This window comes from Rattus norvegicus, chromosome 1 (assembly GCF_036323735.1).
Source record: "Rattus norvegicus strain BN/NHsdMcwi chromosome 1, GRCr8, whole genome shotgun sequence".
NCBI lineage: Eukaryota > Metazoa > Chordata > Mammalia > Rodentia > Muridae > Rattus > Rattus norvegicus.
In genome coordinates, this window is record NC_086019.1 from 56,805,029 (window position 1) to 56,832,946 (window position 27,918).

Below are 27,918 nucleotides of genomic sequence, written 5' to 3' on the forward strand. Positions count from 1 at the left end.
TACATTAAAACTAACCAATCAGTTGAGGCTTTAAAGGAACCAATTAGTCATACCTTTCCTGAGAAAGTCCAACCAGACTAAATCCATCCACAATGAGGAGTTGGTCATGGGCACCTAGTTGTCCAACCTGAGCCACCAGAAGGATGCAGGTGTAGGGAGAAAAGAAGAAAGGCAGCGTCAATGCACAGCAGCATTCCTCACACCACACAGTCAGTGTACAGCAGCATTCCTCACAGCACACAGTCAGTGCACAGCAGCATTCCTCACACCACACAGTCAGTGCACAGCAGCATTCCTCCCACCACACAGCATCCACAGCCATAAGCATCTGCACAGTATTTCACAAAGCTCGAGTGAAGAATGCCTTTCACTGTTTCCTTTAAAACAAATACTGACCACATCTGCAATACCTCCTTGGACAACGACTTAACATAGATTTCCAGTTTATACTGGCCAGCAGCCTATGCAAAAAAAAAATGGTCAGAACAGCACAATTAAATCACACAGCAGGAAATGTGCAAAATCCTGCCCACATACACCCTAGTAGCTTGACTAGTTAGGAAAGTTTCTATTTTATGGTTCCAAACTTGTAAGAAAAATACTCCTGTAAAAATGGACAATTTGGTGAGAAAATGCCCATAGACTTGTAATACTCAAAATGATTATTTATAAAGTCTGAAACAGCTACAAATCCAAAGGAATGAGAAACACCTCAAGTGACCAGCCCTTACCCATATCAGGACAGAAAACCAGCTTGGTACTAAATAATCCAGCATCTGCCTTCTCTATCTTCTATTTAAACATAAGGTTTAAATTTCAAAACAAGAAATTAACTTCTTGGAGGAAGCAGTTAACAACACTTTGTAAGTAAATATTATCCAGAAAGTGCTCTACTGGAATTCATATCCTGGGACCGAACAGTCAAACACACTTAAATAGCATTCTATGGAGAGAGCTAATGAAGTGTTTTAAAAAAAGTTAGGTATTGTATATAATTTCAGGATCAAAAATATTCTGCTTAGAGATCATAATATGACAACAAAAGAGCTTTGGATCACATAGGGAAGTATTAAACCATACAGTCATGTGCATGAAGCCCTACCCGGATATTACTGGAAGTTGCACAACACTATGTGTATACTTTTGTACCAACAATAAAAATAACTTACCTTAAAAACTATGAGATAGTATTTGATATAGTAATGTATCATAAAAAGTGACTTCAGGAAATGAAGAAAAATTTCTAAAGTAGCAATCAAGAAGATGTAATTTTATGTGCAAACCATCTGTGTTTCAGCAAATAGTTAACATTTTATTTTACCTTTTTCATTGATGAGAATGGTCCATTTTCTCCCCTGCAGTAGGGAGTAGGGAAAAGACAGCAGTCATCAAGTATGCAGTGTGTTACTGTTTCATAGGCATACAACCTGTGTTTTGTTTACATATAAACATAGAGATGAATATAATAATATTATGAATAAAATAATAAATTACATTATCTATCAATAGAAATTATATATTATAAAAGAGAATTGTCTCATACAGGGTTCTTTAGAGACACAGATCTTATGGGAAATCTCTGTACAGTAAGACAATTGGTTGATGACTTGCAGTCTATAGTCCAACTCCCCAACAATGATCAGCAGCAGGTATGAATAGGAGTCCAAGGATCTAGCAGTGGCTCAGTCCTACAAATAAGGCAGGCGGACGAAAGAGAGACTCTTCCTTCTTCCAATGTCCTTATATAAATCTCCAGCAGAAGGTATGTCCCAGATTAAAGGTGTGTACCACCACAGCTGGAACTGGGACTTGCTTTGTCCTAGGTGACCTTGAACTCAGAGATCTCCTTGTCTTAAACTCCTGAGATTCATAGCTACTTTGCCTCATGATCTCCATGCCAAGATTCAGTTCAGAAATTTGTGTCTCCCAGCCTCAAATCAGGATCAAAGGTGAGCTTTCCAATTCTGGATTGAAGTTCATTCCACATATAGTCAAGTTCACAACCAAGAATAGCCATTACAAGTATATACAATGTGTCATTATACATATACAATACATATACATATAAATTTGAAAATACCATAATATTTTATTAGTATATGTTAACCGAGTAAAGTGACAGAGGTGGCTGTGTCATTTGTTTGCACATCGTGCACGGGTGGGAGAAGAACTTATAAGCCCTTGCATCAAATGAGGAGCTGCAGTTAACCACAGCTGATAGAAATTCACTCTTCCTTGGGGACAAGCCACTGGTAGGACTCTGATAATCCAGTGAATGTCTGTACACACAGTATGCATGTATGACTAGCACTAATAGGGCTTACTGGGATACAAAAAATGTGTGTATGTATATTTCCGTACACACACACACACACACACACACACACACACACACACACACACACACACAGAGGAATGGTTTAGTGGTGCTGACTTTTAAGCCCAGGATCAGATTCAGGTGGACCTCTGTGGTTCTAGACTAATCTGATTTACACAGCAAGTCCCAGACCAACCAGGGCTATAGAGTCAATCGGGGGATTCTCAGAGGGATCTTTTAGAAGTTGGAGGACAGATGTTAGGGTGGATATGACCATATTTTACTGTATACATGTATGGAAATTTAAATAAATGAAAAAATACATAAAGTAACTGAGATGAAAAAAGTACACTCAATAATCGCAACTTTTTGAACTGACATTTGTCTAGTTATGTGGCAAAGAAGAAATAAATATGCCTTTTACTGATTTCATCTATGGCAATGCCAGTTTCCTTGAGTCAAAACACTTAACATAGATGATTGGAAATGACCTTGAAATCACAGTTACCTGTGGGGAGCGGGTGTGGCGGTAGTCCCAAGATGGCGCCTGGGACTGCAGCTAAGTCTCGTGACTAGCATCTGACTTCCTCACACACCTGAAACTAGCCACGTCCATTGTGAGAGCTGTGCAGGCGCACCATGATGCAAGATCAGGCCATGTGACGTGGACCTAGGAACTGAGATTACGCAGTCTGGACTGAGGAGGCGGAGTTGAGGGAGGGTATAAGGGAGTGTGCTCCGGGGGCTGGGCTGGGAGGGAGACAGAAGAAAAGAAGATTCCTGTTTGCATGTTGTAAGGTTCCTGAATAAACCGCTTTGAGAAGAACGCTGTGTAGTCGCTCTTTTCTGCGGGTCGGAAACAGAAGCGACAGTTACCATCAGCATCCATGGGCTAGATTGAAATTTTATAGTTCTGATTAATGAAGCTGGAAGATATTTCATAACTTTATATTATCCACTGCATAGGTTATTTTATAGATCAATAGAATTCCACAACTCAGCTGTTAAATCATTCCATTCTCCCAGTAAACATCCATGATACAATAATGATATTCTAATCTCTTTGAACAGGTGCTCCGGTGCAGAGTTTGCCTGAGATAGCCCAACAGCTGCATCCTGTCTTGTCTCCTTCTAGAGAGCTTCGTGACTTTTCTGAACAGAATACAAGGTGGGTTATTTGTTTGGATTTTAGTTGGGATTTTTGACTTTAGCTTTTTCCCTGATATCTTTTCCATAATTTGTATTCTATTTTCCTAACTTTGACTTTAGTTTATTTCAAGCACTTTTTGTTACATGTAATTTTAAAATAACCCCACACTAAGTCTGGCTAAACACAGGCATCAGAGTTTCACCCAGTCCCTATGGCTACTTCTATGCACTTGTTACCCTGCATCCTGAGGCTCGATTGCTAAGCCAATTGGGAACCAGTTTAACATAAAATACCTTGACTACTCAAGATGAAATACTGCTCTTTGTTTAAGCATGTGAAAAGATAGTCTTTTTATGAGCCAAATTTAATAATAACTAATCATAAGTCTTCGTTCATGCATTGTGAACAATGGCATAAGGAATCTTTACCTTTCTTGCTTGGTTCTCTTGAATTTTCTAGTTCTTCAGGGGGGCTCACTCTGCCCTTTCTGACCCAGAGAACCCTGGAAGGAGTCCAGTGCCTAATTACTTTTCCTATAAGCAGAAACATAAGGTCTTTCTCCCAAATTAGCATGCGCTTTAGCCAGTAACCAGAAAGATTTTTAGGTTGACATCTTTCCCAGAGGAATAGTAAAATAACCAGAAAATTCAAAATCACATACATTTCGAAAATTAAATACTCATACGAGGGAACTAAACCAAACAAGCAGAGTAGAAACAGTTTTTTCGGGCCTTTTCTAATCTGCCAAGACAGGATATTTAACCCTCTTTTGAGAGAATAGGAGAATCCTGTGATACACTGAGACTTTCCTAGAGGATTTCATCCTTATCCAAATTCTGTTGTCTGCCTTGGAGGCTGTAGTTTTTCTGTTAGCTCAGTTTGTCCCTGCACAGCAGGAGCTCCCAGATAATCTGGGCCCATTTGCCCTGAGTTAGCTCTGAACCTCAGGAGCAATTCCCCAGGTGACTCTGGCCAAAATTGTGTCCTCTTCTATCTTTAAACAAAATTACACCAAATTAGCAACAACTAAACCAAACTTTATTAAAAGTAGGCAGTCTTCAGTCTCCCTCTCTGCCTGGATCCATTTATTATACTGATTCTTTTTACAGGAGGAGAACTCAGAGCCTGATTTGGGTCTGTCTATCACTGTGTTTGATTAAGATTCCCATGTGCTGGAGTCACTTGACTCATCTCTGCTCATTCAGGAATCTAATTCTCTCATCCCTAGGACAAGAATCCTAACTCCCTAGTGGATTGTTGACTACCACACGCAACATCATCTATTGCATGAAGTTTTAAATTAAACCCATGCAAATTCCTGCTATGTTCTGGTATCAGTGGTTATGCTGAACCCACATGGCTAGCTCTATGCAGCCATCTTGTCCTGGTTCCTGCTGGTAGTTTGCTACTCTAAACAAACAACTTTAATCTGAAATGCCTGGACTACTGCTTGCATTTCTCATCCCATCCACCACCTCTGGCTGACCTGCAGAAAGTTGGATAATGCTCCTTTCACAGGAGTTGCCTTAGTCTTTTGAAATGAAAACCCAGAAGCTTATACTAGCCAGATTTATAGTGGTAAATCTCAAACTCCAAAAGTCCCAGTCAAAGAACAGAAAACTCAATAATATAAGTACAAGCTGAGTGCTTAGATTAGACAAATCTACCACTACACTACTCTATTGCCCATTTATGAAATCTCTAGCTACTTGTGGCTCCTGCAAGCCCATGGGCCTGCTCCATTTCCCACCTCTTCTCCCCCATCTTCTTCTTCTTGCCCGCATCATCCGTCTCTATTCTTTCTCTCCCTTTGCCAAAACATTCTGCTCTATCTTTTCCTTCCATTGCCCAATGACAGGCTGTAGCCTTTATATGGCTAATTACTATTTCACTTGACATCATCTGAATATGTGATCTATTGCACTACAGGGCCACTCTCTTGAGAGGAAAAAATTCAAACAGTAATCCACAAGACATTTTGCTCATTTTAGTTAACACATGAAGTGACAATAGCTTCAGTTTCCAAACATCTTTTTCATTATTTTTATTCTACACTTTTAAAGTTATTTCTAGGTATTATTTGTAGTATTTTTAGCTACAATGCTTACACATAGTAAGGAGGATTTCCCACACCCTAGGCCCCAGCAGAGGGAAACTTCCACACTCAGTACAAAGTCTTAAGGACTTAAGGAGCAATGCCAAGGTCCCGATATCACATCATCACCTCCCTAGCAGTCCCATGGCCATCAAACTGCTTGTAAAGAAGCATTGGTGTAGGCCACACATGGCCAAGGCAGAAACAATGATGATGGTCGACAACCTGAACAGCATCTCACTTCCCCAAGTAAGAGCTTGTTGAAGGACAACAGCTTTACCAAAACACCTGAAAATGGGGCCACCTAGAGGAGGACAAGGGCAGGAAATATTTAGGCAAATAATAGCAACTGTGAGCTAATGCCATGAGCACGGTATAGTACACAGTGAACTGAAACCAGATAAGATTATGTTGGACATAAATGGAAAAGTCAAAATCATCGACTTTTGCCTTAGAACTCAAGTGGAACCAGGGCAATGCTGAACTGGCACTGTGGTGCTTTCTCTTTTGGAGCTCCTGAACTCTTCCTCAGAAAACTTTATGATAGTCCACAGAATGACATATGGACCATAGTTTTACATTTAATGGTAGATTAAAAAGTCAGATTTTACTCTGTCTTCATACTACAGTTTTGAAGACCGGTTGTGGCAAGTATGTATCCTAACCTCTGTGGGGTGTCAGAAGAGATAAATGTAGGACCTCTTGGCCTCTTAATGATAGTCAACATGAAATATAGGTTGACAGTCACAGATGTGATGATGTACCCCTGGTTAAAGGAAGATTGAAAGGCTTTCCCAAATGCCTACAAAGGACTGAGCTCTGTCAGGTAGACCCTGCAATTGTGGAAGAAATAGAACATACTGGGTACAGAGCCTAAGATATCACAACATATAATCAAACCGTGGGATCATGTGGCTTACTGTACAGGCAAGTTCTCCAGGTGCAAGGCTGAACAATGGAGGCTCACACATTGAGTCCAGTTATTCCCTCCCCTTGATGATGATGATGCATTCCTGTTGGGCTGTAGAGGAGTGGTAGCTACCCTGCCCTATATGCGCAGGCCTCATCATCATCCAATGGTCTAGTGACTTCCTTTGACCACAATCTGGTCAAAAAGTAGGCAGAAGAGTCACTGGGGCTGCCCTTTGTTTCTTCAGGCCACACCAGATTACACCCACACTGGACAAACATACATCCACGCCAGCAGTGTCGCCTGAATTCACTCAATAATCATCCTCAGAGAGAACACAACAGCAATGAGAACACAGGAATGCAAATTCCTGCTATGCTCTGGTATCAGTGGTAACGCTCAACCCACATGGCCAGCTATATGCTGTCATCTTGCCAGGTTCCTGCTCCTAGTTTGCTACTCTAACCAAACAACTTTAATCTGAAATGCCTGGACTGCTGCTTGCGTTTCTTATCTCATCCACCCCATCTCCCTGACCTGCAGAACGCTGGCCAATGCTCCTCTCACAGGACTTGTCTTAGTCTTTTGTAATGAAAACACAAGAGGCTTATACTAGCCAGATTTATAGGGGTAAATCTCCAACGCCAAAAGGCCCATGCAAGAACAGAAAACTCAATTATATAATTATAAGCTGAGTGCTTAGATTAGACAAATGTACCACTACACTACTCTATTGCCCATTTATAAAATCTCTACCTACTTGTGGCTCCTGCTCCATTTTCAACCTCTTTCTCCCCCATCTTCTTTTTGGCCGATTCTTCCGCCTCTATTCTTCTTTCTCTCCATTCCCCAAAAAGTTCTGCTGTGTCTTTCCTTCCATTGCCCAAACACAGGCTTTAGCCTTTATGTGGCCAATGACTATTTCACCTGACATCATCTGAATCTGCACTACAGGGTTGCCCTCTTGACAGAGCCAAAAAACCAAGAAACAAACAAAAACAAAAAGTAAAACAGAAACAAATAAAAGAATAAACTGCAATCCCAAAGACATTTTGGTCATTTTTAGTTAACACATGCTGTGATTTTAGCTTCATTTGCCCTACATCGTTTCCATTATTTTTATTCTATACTTTTAAGTTATTTCTAGGTAATATTTGTAGTATCTTTAGCTACAATGCTTACACATAGTAAAGAGCAGACCCCACACCCTAGCCCTCAGCAGAATTTCTGATGAGGGAAAATTCCAATCTCAATACAAAGTCTTAAGGACCATGGGACACAGGAGCAACACCTTCGACTCAGTGGCAGCCCCAGAGCCATCGAACCGCTTCTAAAGAAGCAATGGTGCCTGACACTCATGACCAAGGCAGAGACAATGATGGTTGACCACCTGAACAGCATCTCACTTCTGCAAGTAAGAACTTGTTGAAGGACAACAGCTTTACCAAAGCACCTGAAAATGGGGCCACCTAGGGGAGGACAAAGGCAGGGAAATATTTAGGCAAATAATCATAACTGTGAGCTAATGAAATGACCAGGGTATAGTGCACAGGGAACAGAAACCTGATAAGTTTACCATTGGACATAAATGGAGAAGTCAAAATCATAGACTTTTGCCTTAGAACCCTAGTTGAACCAGGGCAATGCTGAAGTGGCACTGTGGTACTTTCTCTTTTGGAGCTCCTGAACTCTTCCTCAGCAACTTTATGATAGTCCACAGAACGACAAATGGACCTGAGTTTTACATTTCATGGTAGTTAAAAAAGTCAGATCTTACTCTGTATTCATACTACAATTGAGAAGACCATTGTGGCATGTATGTATCCTAACCCCCGCAGGGTGTCAGAAGAGATAGAGGACCACTTAGCCTCTTAATGATAGTCAGCATGAAATATAGGTTGACAGTCACAGATGGGATGATGTACCCCTGGTTAAAGGAAGACTGAAAGTCTTTCCCAAATCTCTATGAAGGACTGAGCTCTGTCAGGCTAGACCCTGCATTTGTGGAAGAACTGCACCATAATGGATTCTGAGTCTAAGATATTACAATGCATAATCAAACCAGGAGATCATCTTGCTTACTGTGTGCCAAAATATGCCTTCCTAGAGTAAGTCAAGGCTAGGGAAATATTGTGCAAATAATAGCTGTGATGAGCCACTTCTACGGGCAAACAATACTTCACAGGGACGTGAAGCCAAAGAGTGCTGGTTTGTATATCAATTGAAAAGTCAAGATTATGAACTTTGGCCTAGTACCTCATTCTACCCAGGGGAAATGCTGAACCAGCACTGCGATACTTATACTTTTGGTGTCCCTGAACTCTTCGTTGAAAAATTTTATTATGTTCCAAAGAACAAAATATGGACCTTGGGTGGAATTTTATAATTCTTGACAGTCAGAAATTTTCCATTTGATTCTCTCTTAATTTTGGAGCTGAGAAAACACGTTGTAGTAGAGGTATGTGCTGCCTCTGGTGGGGTGTCAGAAGAGCTGGAAGACCTACTTAGCCTCCTAACGATAGTCAACCATAAATATAGGCCAACAGTCATTGTGGTCATGATGCAACCCTAGTTCAACTAAGACTAGAAGCAGTTCCCAAATCCCTATGAGCAACTGATCCCCCTCAGGCTAGACCCTGCTAATGTGAAAAAGCAATGGAATACATTGGATTCCAAGCCCTAGAAACTAAGGACACTTGAACCAGACAATGTGTTAACCAGACCATATCATCCTACTTCCTTCTGCAATGGCAGGAAGTTCAGGGGAAAGGCAACAAAACATAGGCTTGGACAGTCAGTACAGTGGATGTGTTGGGTAAAAGCAGGTGCTAAGACAGTGGATGTTCTGATACAGTGGCCTCCAAGTCCTTGTGAGGAAGAAGCACTTATGCCATCCAGTAATGACCATGGCAATGACAACAATTGTGTTTAACTACCCCAACATCATCTACAAGTAATTGAGACCAAAACAAGTGGATACCTTGTCATGGAGCTGGGTGAGGTTCAACATCTTTACAAATGTATCTCAAAGTATGGCTACATAGTGAAGGACAAGGCCTGGCAAATGTTTATGCAAATATTAACAGCCTAGATCTACTGTCAGGGGCACAGAATAATCACAGGACTTGAAAACAACTAATATGTTGGATAAGAAACCAAAAGCCAAAATCATTGACTTTGACCTTAGTACCCAAGACAATCAGAGCAAATGCTGAACCTGTACAATGGTGCTAACACTTTTGATGCCCATGAACTCTTCCTAGGATAAATTTATGATGGTTCAAAGAACCACATATGAATGCTAGAGTCTTACATTTTAAGGTAGTTGGAAATGTTGCCTCTATTTTCATACACGAGCTGAGAAGACATGTGGCAGGTGTGTATCTTGACCACTGTTGGGTGTCAAGAGAGCTAGATGACCTGCTTAGCAACTTAATGACAGTCAAACCCAGATATATCCATCATAGACATGATAATGCACCCCTGCTTCAAAGAAGAATGGGAGCCATTTCCCAAACCCCTATGAGGAAATGATACCTCTCAAGCCACACCCTGGAATTTTGGAAGTAATGCAATATGTTCCATTCAAAAGACAAGACATAATGTTTCTTTATATCAAAGAAAGTCTAAGCAGATCATGGCATTCAACTGCTTACTGGAAGGACAGGCTATCCAGGTGCCTGGCTTCACAACCAGCCTCAGACAGTTACTCCAGTTATGGCTCCATTCCCTACCCTTAATGAGTATGCTACTTCCGCACTAGGCCTGGACTGCAGAGAAGTGGAAACCAACCCACCATTGGCACGTTGGACTTGTCATCTCCCATAGCCTTCTTTATGCCTATGTCCATAATTCTAGTCATAGAGGATTCAGAAGAACCACTGAGACTGGCCTTCTCTTCAGGCCACTCCAGAGGACACCTGCACTGGACAAAACATACATGCCAGGGTGTCTTCTGCCTTCAGTCAACAAGCAGCCTCAGGGTGAAAAGAAGCAGCAATGAGAACACAGAAGACAACCTATTATTCCTCTGTGCCTAAGGAGAGGGCAACACTGTCCCCAGTAGTGGCCATCCAAAAGGCTTTAAGGATGGAACAAGAAATAAAAAAATGTCCTGATGAAAATGTGTTGCTGCTCTCCATCAAGAAAGAAATCTCACCTGAGGCAGAACGCCTTGTCTCTTTTGAGAAATGAAGCACAGGGAGAGCATCCAGAGAACAAGTTGCAGGCCCAACCCAAGTACCTTTGTGCTAGGTCCTACCCAATTTACTCTATGATGGTTCCTCCTGTGTCTCTGATTTCCATTTCTTCAAAATTATTTCCTTTTTAACTTCTGTAAGTACTGAATGATTCTTGGTCCACACCAAGCGCTCTCTCTGTTCTATATTTCTCTACTTCCCAGCAGGCATTCAATATGACCCCACTCATGCCTTCATCTGTACTAGAGCACCCCACAAATACAACAGCTCCCTCAAGGTCAGGCCTAGAGGCCTATTATAGAGTAATGGAATCTTCCAGCGGCAACTGATCCTAACATATCTGGCAATTAATCACAAGAGCTGAAGAACAAATTCTTAAGTTGTCAGAAGTAACATCACATCCCATTAAGCCTCAAAAGTAATAACCAGCAATTCCTTCAAAACAGTGACAGTGGAGTTAGTGAACAGTGTGGATCCTGTGACAATGTAGGTCCTGCAATACTGGAGGCAATGAGATAGTGCAGGTACTTTTACACTGGAGGTCAGGCAACATTGGAGGACCAGCATGAGTAGAGGTCCTGGGAAAGTGGAGATGGGACTGGTACAGTGGAGGTCCTGACTAAATGCAGGTGCTGCAAGAGTGGAGGTCCTGCAAGAGTGGAGGTCCTGCAAGAGTGGAAGAACGGTGATAGTGGAGGTGCTGGGTCATTACCATACTGGAACAGTGGATGTCCTGCTACAGTGGCTGTCAAAGTGCTGGTAAAGAAGAAGCAAGGGTGACAGCCAGTAATGAAGATGGCACATGTACTGATGATTTTTGACCATTCCAACATCATTTCACTACTCCAAGTAATTGAGTCTGAAACAAGACAATACCTTGTCATGACGCTACTTGAAGGTCACCAGTTTTACAGACACATCTGAACAGCTGGCCAGTTGGTGGAGAACAAAACCAGGGAAACATTTAGGTAAATACTATCAGGCATGAACTACTGCCATAGTCACATAATAGTTCAAAGAAACCTCAAAACACATGATATTTTCTTGGACAAGAAAGGAAAAGTCAAAGTCATGGTCTTTGGCCTTATGAACCAAGTTGATATAGGGCAAATAGAGAACCGGCACTATGATGATTACCTTTTGCTGCCATGGAGCTCTATCTAGGCAAATTTTATGATAGTCCAAAGAATGACACAGGGAAGACATGAGTAGTCTTATATTTCATGGTAGTCAGAGGTTTCATTTGACTAGTCATACAAGGGCTGAGAAGTCAGGTTGTAGCCTGTGTGAATCCTGCCCCCTGTGGGAGATGAGAAGAGCTGGATGACCTGCATAAGTTCTTAATGAGAGTAATCCCCAGATACAGGCTGACAGTCATGGACGCCATCATGCAAATCTAGTTCAAGAGAGACAGAAAAGCATTCCCAAATCCCTATGAGCAACTGATCACACTCAGGACAGAACTTGCAATTGTGGAAGCAATACAATATATTTGGTTCCAAGCCCTAGATACTACAGGTACCAAAAAAAGTATATCAAGACCATGGCATCCTATTGCTTACTGCAAGGGCAGGCTCTCAAGGGACATGGCTGCACAACACAGTGTCACCTAGTGAGAACAGTTATGGCACCATTCCCTAACATTGATGCTGATGCTGCTTTCCCTCTAGGAATAAAGAAGAGCAGAAGCCAGCCCACCATCAGCACATTAGTTTCGTCATCTTCCAATGGTCTAATTTCTGTTTTTATCCAAAATGCTTGTTATAGAGTAGGCAGAAGACCCAGTGGGACTGGCCTTCTTTCTCTTCAGGCCACTCCAGATGACACCAACACTGGACAAAAGACACTGTCTCCCACATTTACTGAATGAGCAGCTTCAGGGAGAAGAGTAGCATCAATGAGAACAGAAAAAACAACATATTCTCTGTCTGTGCTTCAGAAGAGTGCAAGATATTCACCAGCTGGTGTCGGAGCAGAGGCTTTAAGAGATGGAGGAAGAAATGGGGGAACTTCCCTGATGAACCTTTGTCATGGCTTTACATCAAGAAAGAAACTTCACAAGAGGCAGGACAGAGATTCTCCCCAAAAAGAAGGAATAAGGATAGCATGCAGAGAACAAGGACCAGGTACAGCCCAGGTACCTTGGTGCTTTGTCCTACTCAGTTGGCTCTGTGCTGGTTCTTCCTCTATCATTTCCATTTCCTTAAAATTGGTACCTTCTTACCTTCTGTAAGTACTTTTTGATTCTTCCTCTATGCCAAGAGTTATTCCTGTTCTGGATTTCTCCTCTTCCCATCAGGAACTCAATGTGACTGATGTATACCCCACTCTACAAAGTTATCACTTGCTGATCCTATCCTTTCACCTGAATTGCATTACCCTCTGAAAGGCAACAGCTCCCACAAGGTGAGTAATAGAGGGATATGAGCTCTTGTGATCTTCCAGGGGATAACAGTCCTAGAACATGTGGAAATCAGTCACATGTGCTAAAAAAACAAATTCTTGGGCTTTCAAAAGTAACATCACATTCCAGTAAGGGTCAAATATAATAACTAGCAATGTCAATAAAAATTGAAAGTGAACTTGATGCAGCTGTGCCTATCATGAGTCAGTGTAGGTCCTGGAACAATGTAGGCACAGAGATAGTGGAATTACTGTAACAATGGAAGTCCACCATTATTGGCAATCATAAAATATTGGAGATAATGAGAGAGTGGAGATTAGGCTGGAACAGTGGGTGTCCTATAACAATGGAGGCACTGTATAAGTGGATGTCCTGCAACCAGAAATGTCCTTCAATAATGGAGCTACTTGGACTGAGGAAGTCCGTAATACTGGAGGTCCTGGGACAGTGGAGGTTCTCCCAGAATGGTATTCCTTTCAATGTAAAGGTAATGAAACTGTGGAGAACCCTCAACAATGGAGGTCATGTGCCAGCAGAAATCCTGTAAAAGTCTAAAAGAGTTGATATCCTGTGACAGTGGAGGCCCTGTGACAATGGAGGTCCTGCCCCTGAGGCAGTACAGTTGCTCCAACATTGGAGGTCCTGAAACAGTGAAGGTCCTGAGACAGTGGAGGTTCTTTGATAGTTAAGGTGATTGGAGAGTGAAGGTCCAGTGTCAGTTGAGGTCCTGCGACATTGGAGGTCCTAGAGATATAGTAGAAATCCTGAGACAGTGGAGATGAGCCTGGAAGAGTGGAAGTCCTGTGACAGAGGAGGTCCTGTGACAGCGGTGGACATGCAACAGTGGACATCCTTCTACACTGGAGGTCCTACAAAGGTAGAGGTCCTGAGACAGTATATTTTCACTGAGAATGGTGGTCATGCAACAGTGGACTTTCTGTGCCAGTTGACATCCTATAAATTCTAGTTGGTGAGATAATCAATGTGTTTCAACAGTGGAGGTCCTACAATAGTGAAGGTCCTTCAAGAGTGGCGGGGCTGAGACATTGGAAAACCTGCAACAGTGGGCATCCCTTAAGAGTTGAGTTGCTGCAACAGTGAAAGTCCAGCAAATGTGTACATCCTGTGCTAGTAGATGTCCTCAAATTTGGAGTCCTTAGAAAGTGGAGCTGCCTAGACAGCAGAGTATCTATCACAGTGGAGTTGCTGCATAGTGGACATCAAAGTCCTGCTAATGTAGAAGCAATGATGCCAGCCAGTAATGACCATGGCATTGATGATGATGGGTGACCACCTCAACATGATCTCACTACTTCAAGTCATTGTGAGCAAAACAAAATTATGTCTCATCATGGAGCTTGTTGAAGGTCAACAGCTTTCCAAATTCATCCAAAAGTATGGCTACCTAGAACAGGACAAGGTCAGGAAAATATTTTGCAAAGAACAGCAGTGATGATCTACTGCCATAGGCACACAATGTTTCACAGCTACCTGAAGCCATATAATATAATGGTGGATTTCAATGGAAGAGCCACAATCAGCAAATTTATCCATAGTACCCCAATTGAACAGGGCAAATGCTAAACCGGCACTATGGTGCTTACAATTTTGGTGCCCTTGAACTCTTCTTTGTCAATGTTTATGGTCAACCATCATAATTTTCTATTACTAACAGTAAACCTCAGATGTAAGCTGACAATCACAGATGTAATAACGCAATCCTGCTTCAAAGAATGGGAGGAAAGTAATAAAATATATTCAGTTCTAAGCCTAAGATATAAAGAATCTTTATATCAAAGATAGTATAACCAGACCATGGCCTCCAATTGCTTACTGGAAGGGCAGGCTATCCAAGTGCCTGGCTTCACAACCAGTCTCAGACTGGCTCCATTCCCTACCCTTATGATTATGCTGCTTTCCCACTAGGACTTTAGAGTGGAAACCAACCCACCATTGGCATATTGGACTTGTCATCCCCCCTGGCCTCTTTTCTGCCTATGTCCATAATGCTAGTCATAGAGGATTAAGAACCACTGAGACTGGCCTTCTCCTCCAGGCATTCCAGATGACGCCCACGCTAGACAAAGCATACATGCTAGAGTGTCTGATGCCTTCAGTCAACAAACAATCTCAGGTAGAACAGAAGCAGCAATGAGAACACAGAAGACAATACATGATATTTTCTTGGACAAGAAAGGAAAAGTCAAAGTCATGGTCTTTGGCCTTATGAACCAAGTTGAGATAGGGCAAATACAGAACCAACACTATGATGATTACCCTTTGCTTTTATCCCTCTGTGCCTCTAAGTAGGCAAGTCTGTCCCCAGCATGGCCTGGCCCAGAGGATTTAAGAGATGGTCTAAGAAATTAGGAATATCCAAGTGAAGCAGTGTTCTTTTGTTCGATCATGCAAGAAAACTCCCCTGGGACAGGACAGTGTCTGTCCTGAGAAATGAGGGATAGACACAGCATCCAAAGAACACGCAGCAGGCAGGCACAGCCCAGGTACCTTTGTGCCTTGTCCTGCCCAGTTTGCTCTGTGCTGATTCCTCCTGTGTCTCTGGTTTCCATTTCTGCAAATAGTTTCCATTTAACTTCTGTAAGTACTGTCTTTTTCTTCCTCCTCCCCACGCCTTCTCCCTCTTCTGGATTTCTCCTTTTCCCAGCAAGGACTCAATGTGACTGATGTGTACCCTGGACTACAGAGTTGTCCTGCTGACCCCATGCCTTCTGGACTGGAACACCACCGAAACAAAACAGCTGCCACAAGGTGAGGTCTACAGGGCTGTGGGCTCGTGCAACCCTCTAGGGGCAACAGATGCTAGCACATCTGGTAATTAATCACAAGATGTGCAGGAAAAATTGTTATTTTTTCAAAAATACCATCACATTCCATTAAGCCTCAAAACTAATAACCAGCAATGCTTTCAAAAAAGGGACAGGGGAATTAATGAAACAGTGCAGATCCTGAGACAGTTTGGGGCCTGCAACTGTGGAGGCACTGGGATAGTGCAGTTTTGTATTTGAGGTTGTGAACATTGGAGGTCCTGTAAGAGTGGAGGTCCTGAGACATTGGAGATGGGACTGGTACAGTGGAAGTCCAGAGACAATGCAGGTGCTGCAAGAGTGGATGTCCTGGAACAGCGGAATTCCTTGGACAGTGGAGGTCCTGCAATAGTGGATGTGTTTAGACAGGGGAGGTCCTCCAACAGTGGAGGTCTGTGACGGTGGAGGTTCTACAACAGTGGCATTCCTGTGATAGTGGAGGTTTGGAGACAATGTAAGGCCGGCAACAATGGAGATGCTATGCCAGGAGAGGTTCTACAAAAGTCTAGTCGGTTATAGAGTGGATGCTCTGAGACAGTGGAGATCTGGTGACAGTGGAGGTCCTGCACCATTGGAGGTTCTGGAACAATCGAGGTCCTGAGACAGTGTAGTTGCTCAGGCATTGGAGGTTAGGCAACATTGTAGGCCATGTGACAGTGGAGGTGCTGGGAGAAATAAAAGTGATGGGACAGTGGAGGACCTGTGACTATTGTGGTCCTGCAACGTTGGAAGTCCTCCATCAATTGGGGTCCTGGGATGTTTGAGGACCTGAAACATTGGATGTTCTGCAGTGTTGGAGGAGCTGATTCAGCAGAGATGAGCCTGGTACAGTTGAGACCTGGCTAAAATGGAGGTGCAACCACACTGCAGGTCCTGCAAGAGTAAATGTCCTAATACAATGCAGTTGCTCCAAGTTGGTAATTCCTGCAATACTTGGTTTTCTAGGACAGTGAAAATCCTACAAAAGCAGAGGTTGTGTGTCAGTTGAGGTTCTTTGACAGGGAATGTCCTAAAACAATGGACATCCTTCAACATCGGAGGTCTTGCAACAGTGGAGGTCCTAGACAGTGCATTTGCACTGTCAGTGGAGGTCCAGAACAGAGGAATTTTTTGGGCCAGTAGAGGTCCTGCAAAAGTCTAGCTGCTGAAAATGTGGATGTCCTACCACATCGGAGGTCCTGCAACAATTGAGGTAATGCAACAGGGTAAGTATACCTACTGTGGACATCCTGTGCTAGTAGAGGTCCTGCAAGTTGGAGTTGCTGAGACTGTGAAGGTGCAGGGACACTGAAGGTTCTGCAACAATGGAGGTCCTTATAACAGTTGAGGAACTGCAACTGTGGATGACCTGTGCTAGTAGAGTTCCTGCAATTTGAAAGTCCTGAGTCAGTGAGACACTGGAGGTCTTTTGCCAATGCAGGTCCTTGTCACCGTGGAGGTGCTGTGATATAGGAGGTCTTACAACAGTAGAGGTCCTTGTAACAGTTGAAGTGCTGTGACAGTGGAAGTCCAGGGGCAGTACAATTCCTGTGCCAGTAGAGATCTTGCAGTTTGGAGGTAATGAGACTGTGGAGTTTCCTGACAGCTGCGGTACTACCACAGTGGAGGTCCTGTGACAAGGGAGGTCTTAGGATAGTGCAGTGACTGGGACAGTGAAAGTCCTGCTACTGTGGTTATCAAAGTGCATGCAAAGAAGCAGCAAGGGTGCCAGTCAGACAAGAGCATGGCCAATATAATGAAGATATACATCCACCCCAATATCATATTGCTTCACCAAGTAATTGAGTCTGAGACACATCTATACCTTCTCATGGAGCTAGTTGAAATTCTATAGCTTTACAAATTCATCTGAAGTCTTGCCACCTCGAGGAAGACAAGGTCAGGGAAATATTTAGGCAAATATTAGCAGACTCGATATACTGGGATGGGCACAGTGTAGTTCACGGAGACTTGAAATCGAGTGATATTTTGTTACACAAGAACGGAAAAGTCAAAATCATCAACTTTGGCCTTTCCTACCAAAGTTGAACCTGAGAAAACGATGAGCTGGCACTACGGTGTTTACAATTTTGATGCCTGTTATTACATCCTAGGCAAATGTTGTAATGGTCCAAAGAACAATATTTGAGTTAAGGAGTAGGCTTATAATTCACTGTTGTAGGATTTGACTCAGTTGTTATAAAAAGGTGAGAAGATATGTTGCGGCCGGTGTGTATCCTGCCCACTGTTGGGTGTCCGAAGAGCTGGAGATCTGTGTAGCATCTTAATGGCAGTCAACCCCAGATATGGGCTGATAGTCATAGAAGTAGTGATGTACCCCTGGTCAATGAAGAGTGGAAGTGGTTCCCAAATCCTTGGAGGAACTGATCCCCCTCACGCCAGACAATGCTAATGTGGAAGCAATTGGATATTTTGGGTTTTGAGCCTAAGATATTATAGATACATCAAAGAAAATATTACCAGACCGTGGCATCCCATTGCATACTGTAAGGGCAGGCTCTCTATGGGCATTGCTGCAGATCCCAAGGTCAGCAAGTTTGTCCAGTTATGGCAAACATTCCCTACCCCTGGTGATGGCACTGATTTCCCTTTAGGACTAAAGAGAAGTAGAAGTGAGAACACCATAGACACATTGGTCTCCTCATCTTCCAAGGGTCTAATGTCTGCCTATAATAATGAGGCTAGTCAAAAGGAAGCAGAAGAGTCACTGGACTGCCCTTCTCTCCAGGACACTTCCGATGACAGCCACACTGGACAAAGCATACATACATGACAGAGGTTTCCCCTGCATTTACTCAGCAAGCAGACACACTTACAAGAGCAGCACCAATTAGAACATAAAGGACAAGCTATTCTCCAGGTGTTTGTCAGCTGAGAGCAGGCCTTTCCCCAGCTGGGGCCTTCCCAGAGGACTTAAAGGATGGACCAAGAAGATGAGAAAATCCCTGAAGTTTTGTTGCTCCTTTCCATCAAGAAAGAAACCTTACATAAGGCAGAACTGTGTTCTCTCATAAATGAGGCACAGGGAGAGCATACCGAGAACAAGCAGAAGGCACAGCCCAGGTACCTTTGTGCTTTACCCTTCCCACTTTGCTCTGTGGTCATTCTTCCTCTGGCTCTGTTTTCCATTTCCTCACAATTCTTACCTTCTTATACTCTCTAAGTACTTTACGGTTCTTCCTCCACCACAAGCCTTCTCCATCTTGTGGATTTCTCCTTTTCCCAGCTGGGACTCAATACGACTTAATTGTACTCCACTCCACAGAGTTGTCTTGCTGATCCAATCCCTTCACCTGAACTGTATGACCCTCTAAGGACAACAGCTTCAACAAGATGAGGGCTACAGAGCTATCAGATCAGGGAATCTTCCATAGGTTACTGGTCCTAGCACATGTGGCCATTAATCACAAGTGATACAGGACAAATTCTTATGTTTTCAAAAGTAACATTACATTCCATTCATCCTCAAATCTAATAACTGGTAATGCCTTTGAAAAAGTGTAATTAGAGTTGCTGCAACAGTGCAGATCCTGTGAAGAGGTAGGTCCTGTAACAGTGGAGGCACTGAAATAGTGCAGGTTCTGTGACAGTGAAGGTCCTTTGAAAGTGGAGGCACTGCGATAGGGGAGGTCATTCTACCTACAGTGGAGATGCTGCACCATTGAAGGTTTGGCTACAGCGGTGGTCCTGTGACAACTGAGGTCCTGCAAAATTGTAATTGCTGATCCAGGGGTATTCCTGTAAATGTAGAGATCCTGTGACAGTGAAGCTGCAGCATCATTAGAGGTCCTGCTTCAGTTGATGTCCTGAAACACTGTAGTTGCTTTGACCCTGGTAGTGCTACAACAGTGGAAATTCTGGGACAGTGGAGGTTATAGGCTAGTGGAGGGCCTACCAACAGTGCTTATCCTGTGCCAATGCTGGTCCTACAAAAGTGTAGTTGCTGAGTCATTGGAGGTCCTGTGACAGTGGAGGTCCTGCAGCAATGGAGGTCCTGTGACAGTGGAGATTCTTCAACATCTCAGGCTCTGGGACAGTGGAGCTGGTTGATGTATGGACAGTGGAGGTTCTGCAATAGTGGAGGTGTTTAGACAATGGAGGTCCTGTAATAGCATTTTCTCAGTTCTGGATTTCTACTCATCCCAGAGGGGACTCACTATGACTGATATGTAGCCCACTCTACAGAACTGTGTCCTGCTGATCCCATCCCTTAACCTGGATTCAACTTCTCCCAAAACACAACACCTCCGACCAGGTGAAGACTGGTGGACTAAGGGCTCATGGAATCTTCCAGGGGATATCAGTCCTAGAATATGTGGTCATCAATCACATGTGATGCAGAAAAAAATTCCTGTGTTTTCAAAAGTAATATCCCATTCCATTAAGACTCAAATCTAATAACCAGCAATGTCAACAAAATGTGAAAGTAGAATTGGTGCAACAGTGCAGATCCTGCTACGGTGTAGGTCCTGCAACACTGGAGGTACTGCAATAGTAGAAGTCCAGCAACATTGGAGATCCTGCAATAATGTAGGTCCTGAGACAGTGGAGATGAGGTTGGAACAGTGGAGGTGCTACAACAATGGAGGCACTCTAAGAGTGGAGGTCCTGCACCCATGGAGGTCCTTCAAAAATGGAGGTACTTAAGACTGACGTTGTCTGCAATAGTGGACATCCTAGGACAGTGGAGGTGCTTCAACAGTGGAGGTTCTGTGTTAGTTAAGGTACTGAGACAGTGGAGGATCATCAGCAATGGAGGTCCTGGGCCAATATAGGTCCTGCAAATTCTACTAGCTATCCTGCAACTGTGGATATCTTTTAACAGTGGAGGTCATGCAACATTGGAGGTCCCTGAGACAGGAAATTGGTCCAATATTGGAGGTCCTGCAACAGTGTAGGTCCTGCGACAGTGAAGGAGTTGGGACAGTTAATGTGATTGGACAGTGGAGATCCAGTGTCATTTGAGGTCCTGTGACATTAGAGGTCCAACAGTTATAGTGTAGATCCTGAGACAGTTGAGATGAGTCTGCGAGAGTGGAGGTCCTGCAAAAATAAGTGTGCTAAGACATGGGAGATCCTGCAACAGTGAATGTCCCGAGACACTGGAGTTTCTGAGACAGTGGATGTGCTTGACCAGTGGAGGTTCTCCGAGAGTGGAGGTCCAAAGCAATGGAGGTCCTGTGATTGCATAAGTGCTGAGAGAGTGGCGATCCTGTGACAGAGAAGTTCCTGTGACAGTGGTGGCCCTGAAACAGTGTATGTGATTCAACACTGGAGGTCCTGCAACAGTGAAGGTCCTGATACGGTGGATTTATCATGAAATTGAAGAACCAGCAACTGTGGACTTTCTATGCCAGTTGACATTCTGCAAAATTCTAGATGCTGAGAGAATGGATGTGCTGCAACAGTGGAGGTCCTACAATAGTGGAGGTCCTTCAAGAAGGGCAGTGCTAAGACACTGGAAATCTTGCTAAAGTGGATGTCTTTTAAGAGTTGAGTTGCTACAAGAGTGAAAGTCCTGCAAAAATGTACATTCTATGCCAGGGGAGGTCCTGCAATTTGGAGGTCCTGAGAAAGTGGAGTTGCCCTGAGAGTGGAGGTTCTACCACAGATTAGGTCCTTTGACAGTGGCTGTCAAAGTCCTTGTAATGGAGAAATAATAATGCCAGCCAGTAATGACCATGGCAGTGATGATGATGGGTGACAATCCCAACATCACGTGGTTTCTTCAAATAATTGAGACCAAAACAATATTATATCTTGTCTTGGAGCTTGTTGAAGCTCAACAGTTTTACAAATACATCCAAAAGTATGGCTACCTAAAGCAGGAGAAGTCAGTAAAATATATTGCAAATATTAGCAGTGATGAACTACTGCCCTGGGCACACAATATTTCACAGGGACCTGAAACCAAATAGCAATTATCTTGGTTATTAATGGAAAAAAACAAAATCATCGAATTTTGCCTTAGTACCCGAGTTGAACCAGGGCAAATGCTGAAGCACCACTGTGGTGCTTACACTTCTGTTGCCCCTGAACTCCTCTTTGTCAACGTTTATGATGGTCAACCATCATCATTATCTCTTAATCACAGTAAACCCCAGATATAGGCTGACAGTCACAAACCTCATAATGCAACCTCGCTTCAAAGAATGGGAGGGTTTCCCAAATCCGTATGAGGAAATGGTACCTCAGGCCACACCCTACAACTGTGGAAGTAATGCAATATATTCAGTTCTAAGCCCAAGAAATAAAGATTCTTTAAATAAAAAAATTATTAACGGACAATGGTGTTCAATGTCTTACTGAAAGGGCAGGCTATCCAGGTGCCTGGCTTCACAACCAGGCTCCCTCACTGAGTCCAGTTAGGGCTCCATTCCCTACCCTTAAAGATTATGCTGCTTTCCATCTAGGACTTCAGAGGAGTAGAAACCAAACCACCATTGGCACATTGAACTTGTCATTCCCCATGGCCTCGTTTATGCCTATGTCCATAACTTTAGTCATAGAAGATTCAGAAGAATCACTGGGACTGGCCTTTTCTTCAGGCCATTCCAGGTGACACCACACTGGACAAAACATACATGCCAGGGTGTCTTCTGCCTTCAGTCAACAAGCAGCCTCAGGGAGAACGAAAGCAGCAATGAAACCACAGAAGACAACCTATTATCCCTCTGGGCTTCAGGAGAGGGCAAGACTGTCCCAAGCAGGAGCATGCTCAGATGCTTTACAGGGTGGACCAAGAAATTAGGAATATCCAAATCAAGCAGTATTCCTGTGCTCAATCAAGGAAGAAAACTCTCCTTGTACAGCACAGTGTCTCTCCTGAGAAATAAAGGCTAGAGTACATCCAAAGAACAAGCAGCAGGCAGGCTCAGCGCAGGTACCTTTGTGCTTTGTCCTACGCAGTTTGATCTGTGCTGGTTCCTCCTGTGTCTCTGGTTTCCATTTCTGCAAAATTGTTTCTGTTTTACCTATTCTAAGCATTGTATGATTCTTGCTCCACCATAAGCCTTCTTTCAGTTCTGGATTTCTACCCTTCCTAGCAGGAACTCAACACAACTCATGTGTACCCCACACTAGAGTTATCCTTCTGACCGCATGCCTTCACCTGGACTTTAGCATTCCCAAAAGACAACAGAACACCACAAAGTGAGGCTTCGAAGGCTATCGGCTCATTGAGTCTTCCAGGCGCTACTGATCTAGCACATCTGGACATTAATCATAGGAGCTGAAGAAGAAATTCTTAACTTTTCAGACGTAGCATCACACTCCTTGAAGCCTCAACACTAACAACAAGCAATGCTTTCAAAAATGTGACAGTGGAGCTGGTGCCGTAGTGCAGATCCTCTGACAGTGTAGGTCCTGTAACAGTGGAGGCACTGAGATAGTGGAGTTACTTTCACATTGGAGGTCATGCAACATTGGAAGACCTGCACGAGTGGAAGTCATGATACAGTGGAGATTTGACTGATGTAGTGGAGGTCCTGAGACAAGGCACATGCTGCAAGAGTGGATGCCCTGCAAAGGTGGAGTTCTTGGACAGTGGAGGCCCTGGGACAGTGAAGGTTCTACAACAGTGGAATTTCTGCGATAGTAGAGGTCTTTAGACAATGTAAGACCAGCAACAATAGAGATCCTGGGCCAGTAGAGGTCCTGCAAAAGTCTAGGTGGTGATAGAGTGGATGTCCTGAAACAGTGGAGGTCCATGACAGTGGAGGTCCTGCACCATTGGAGGTTCTGGAACATTGAGGTCCTGAGACAGTGCAGTTGCATAGACATTGGAGTTCCTGCCAACAGTGTAGGTCCTGTGAGAGTGGAGATGCTAGGAGAATGAAGGTGATGGACAGTGTAACTATTGTGTTCCTATAATGATGGAGGTCCTGCAACAGTTGAGGTCTTGATACAGTACAGTTCTTCCAACTTTGGAGGCCCTGCAACAGAACAGTTCCTGGGAAAGTGGAGGTTCTGGGACAGTAAAGGTGATGGGAAAAAGGAGGTGCTGCATCACTTGAGGTCCTGGGACATTTGAGGTCCTGCAATATTGGAGGTCCTTAGAAAAGTAGAGGTCCTGAATCAGTGCATTTGCACTGACAGTGGAGGTCCAGCAACAGTGGACTTTCTCTGCCAATAGAGGTCCTGCCAAAGTGTAGCTGTTGAGAAAGTGGATAATATCCTACAACGTTGGAGGACGGGCATTAGTGAATGCCCTGAGACACTGGAGATCCTGAAATAGTTGGTTTGCTTGGACAGTGAAGCTGCTACAAAAGTGGAGATCCTGCATCAGTGGAGGGGTTTGGATAAAATGGAGGTGCTGCCACACTACTGGTCCAGCAACAGTGAATATCATGAGACAACACATTTTCAATGACAGTGGATCTCCAGCAACAGTGGAATTTCTGTGCCAGTTGAGGTCCTGCAAATTCTAGAAGCTGAGAGGGTCCATGTCCTGCAACGCTGTGGGTCCTGCAACAGTTGAGGTACTGCAACAGTGTACGTCCAGCTACAGTGGATATCCTGTCCTAGTAGAGGTCCTGCAAATTGGCCTTGCTGAGACAGTGGATTATCCTGTGAGAGTGGAGGTCCTATGACACTGGAGGGGATGGGACAGTGGAGGTCATGCCAAAATTGCGGTCCTTGTAATGGTTGAGTGGTTATAACAGTGGAAGTCTAGCAACAGTGGACATCTTGTGTCAGCAGAGGTCCTATAACATAAAGGTCCTAGGACAGTGGAGTTACTGAGACATTGGCGGTCTTGTGAGTATGGAAATTCTTTTAACAGTTGAGGTGCTGTGACACTGGAAGTACAGAAAATGTAAATGTCCTCTGATAGGAGAGCTCCTGCAAATTGGAGTTGCTGAGAGAGGGGAGGTCCTGCAACAGTAGTGATCCTGAGACAGTAGAGATCCTGCAACAGTGGAGGGGCTGAGACACCGGATGTCCTTTGACAGTGGACTTCTTTGTAATTGTAGAGGTGCTATGACAAGGGGGTTTTGCAATGGTAGGGGTCCTTGTTATAGCTGAGGTATTCCAACAGTGGAAGTTTAGGGACAGTAACTTCCAGTGCCCGTAAAGGTCTTGCAATTTGGAGGGTCTGAGACAGTGGAGTTGCCTGACCGCAGACGTCCTACTGCAATATTGGTCCGGTGAGAGTGGAGATCTTGGGATAGTGCAGGTGCTGGGACAGTGGAAGTTCTGCTACAGGGGTTATCAAAGTGCATGCAAAGAAGAAGCAATGGTGCCAGCCAAACATGACCATGGCAAATATAATGAAGATTTTCATCAACCCCAACATCATCTTGCTTCTCCAATTGAGTCTGAGACAAGTCTAATAACTTATCATGAAACTGGTTGAAATTTTACAGCTTTACAAATACGTTTGAAAGTCTTTCCCCTTAGAGGAGTACAGGGTCAAGGAAATATTTGGGTAAATATTAGCAGGCTTAATCTACGGCTATGGGCACTGTAAAAGTACACAGTGACCTGAAACCAGATTATATTCTGTTAGAGAAGAATGGAAAAGTCAAAATCATCAACTTTGGCCTTCAAGGCAAGTCAAACTTGGGCAAATGCTGAACTGGTAGCATGGTGCTTATCCTAATGGTGCACCTGATCTCTTCCTAGGAAAACGGTAGGATGTTCCAAAAACAAAACAAAACAAAACAAAACAAAAAAACAACCCCCCCAACATATGGACTTAGGAGTAGGGTTACATTTTGTCATACAAGAGCTGAGGAGACAGGTTGTGAGTGGTATGTATCCAGCCCACTGTGGGATGTCAGAAGAGGCAGCTTAGCCTCCTAATGACAGTGAATCACAGATATGGGCTAACAGTCACATAGGTGATGACACACCCATGCTCAATGAAGACTGTAAGTGGTTCCCAAATCCCTATGAGGAAATGATCCCTCTCATGCCAGATACTCCACTTGTGAAAGCAATGTAATATATTGGGTTTTGAGGCCAAGAGATTATAGATTCACTGTATCAGGGAAGGTACAACCAGAGCATGGCATCTTACTACTTAATGTAAGGGGAAGCTATTCACCGGCATGGCTGCATAACCCAGGCTCAGCAAGTTTGTCCAGTTAGGGCCCCATTCCCTACCCTCACTGACGGCACTTATTTCCCTCTAGGACTAAAGAGGAATAGAAGTGAGTACACCGTAGACACATTGGTCTCATCTTCCAATGGTCGAGTGTCTGACTTTGATCATACACCTAGTCAAAGAGGCAGAGGCACCTACCCTTCTTTTCAGGATACTCCCAATGCCACCCACACTGAATAAAGCATACATACATGCTAGAAGTGCCCTGTGTCTTCAATCAACAATCAACCACACTTAGAAGAGCAGTAGCAATGAGAACACAGAGGACAACCTACTTTCCTGCTGTTTCTCAGCTGAGAGGACTTTCCCCAGCTAGGGCCTTCCCAGAGGCTTTGAAAGAATGAACAAATTTCAATGGGGAAATTCACTGATGAAGTTGTGTTGCTGCTTTCTTTCAAGAAAGAAACTTTATATGGGGAGAAGAGAGTGTTCTCCCAGAAAGGAGGCACAAGGCGATCGTCCAGAGAACATGCAGAAGGCACAACCCAGGTACATTTGTGCTTTGTCCATCCCAGTTTGCTCTGTGCTCATTCTTCCTCTGGCTCTGTTTTCCAGTTCCCCATAATTCTTACCTTCTTATATTCTCTAAATATTTTATGATTCTTCCTCTAACCCAAGCCTCCTCCCTCTTCTGGATTTCTTTTTTCCCAACAAGAACTCAATATGACTGCTGTGTATCCCACTCTAGAGCATGGTCTTGCTGACTGCATCCCTTCACCTGAAGTTTATCACACTCTAAAAACACCAGTTTCCACAAGGTGAGGTGGAGAGTGCTATGACCTCATGCAATCTTTCCATAAGTTACTGGTCCTAGCACAAGTGGCCATTAATCACAAGACGTACAGAACCAATTCTTATGTTTACGAAAGTAACATCACATTCCATTCAGCCTCAAATCTAATAACCAGTAATGCCTTTGTAAAAGTGCAATTAGAGTTGTTGCAACAGTGCAGATCCTGTGAAAAGGTAGGTCCTGCAACAGCGGAGGCACTGAAATTGTGCAGGTTCTGTGACAGTGAAGGTCCTTTGAAAGTGGAGGCACTGTGATAGGGGAGGTCATTCTACCTCTAGTGGAGGTGCTGCAAAATTGAAGGTTCGGCTACAGTGGAGGTCATGTGACAACTGAGGTCCAGCAATTGGAATTGCTGATACAGGAGTATTCCTGTAACTGTAGAGATCCTGTGACAGAGAAGTTGGAGCATCATTGGAGGTCCAGCTTCACTTGATGTCCTGAAACAGTGTAGTTGCTGTGACCATGGTAATGCTACAACAGTGGAAGTCCTGGGATAGAGCAGGTTATAAGACACTGGAGATCCTGCGACAGTTGTAGTGCTCCTACAGTGGAGGTCCTGTGACAGTGGAGGTCTGCAGCAATGGGGGATCTGCGACAGTGGAGTTGATTTATGGACCGTGGAGGCCCTGCCATAGTGGAGGTGTTTCCACAGTGAATGTCCTGCAATCATAGTGTTGTTTGGACTGTGCAGTTCCTTGGACAGAGGAGTTCTTGTGACATTGATGGTCCTATGACATTGGACATTGTAAGACACTTGAGCTCCTGCACAGTAGAAATCCTGTGATAGTTGAGATGCTGAGAAACTTGAAGTCCTGTAACAGTGGAGTTGACACACAGACAGTGGACTTCCTGAGGTAGTGGTGGTGCTTAAACAGTGGATGTCCTGTGACAGAGGAGGTCCTGCAATATAGGAAGAACAACATATGCTGGCTGATGACCCAGAGCTTCCAGTAAATAGACCACCAACCAAGGGGTGTACAGGGATGTGATATATATCTATATCAATATCTATATATCTCTATATCTCTATATCTATATCTCAGAGGATGGCATTATCTGAAACCAATAGGATGAAAATCCCTTGGTCCTGTGGAGATGTGATGCCCCAATATAGGAG

General features: G+C 43.7%; 1 long non-coding RNA gene across 1 annotated transcript in view; it reads right to left on the minus strand.

Moving 5' to 3' along the window:
* The window catches only part of LOC134482785 (uncharacterized), a 37,862-nt gene that overhangs the window by 1,765 nt on the left and 8,179 nt on the right, over positions 1-27,918 (minus strand). The window contains exon 2 of the long non-coding RNA XR_010059335.1: positions 54-27,701. This is a non-coding gene — a long non-coding RNA (uncharacterized LOC134482785). The remainder of the gene's footprint in view (positions 1-53; positions 27,702-27,918) is intronic.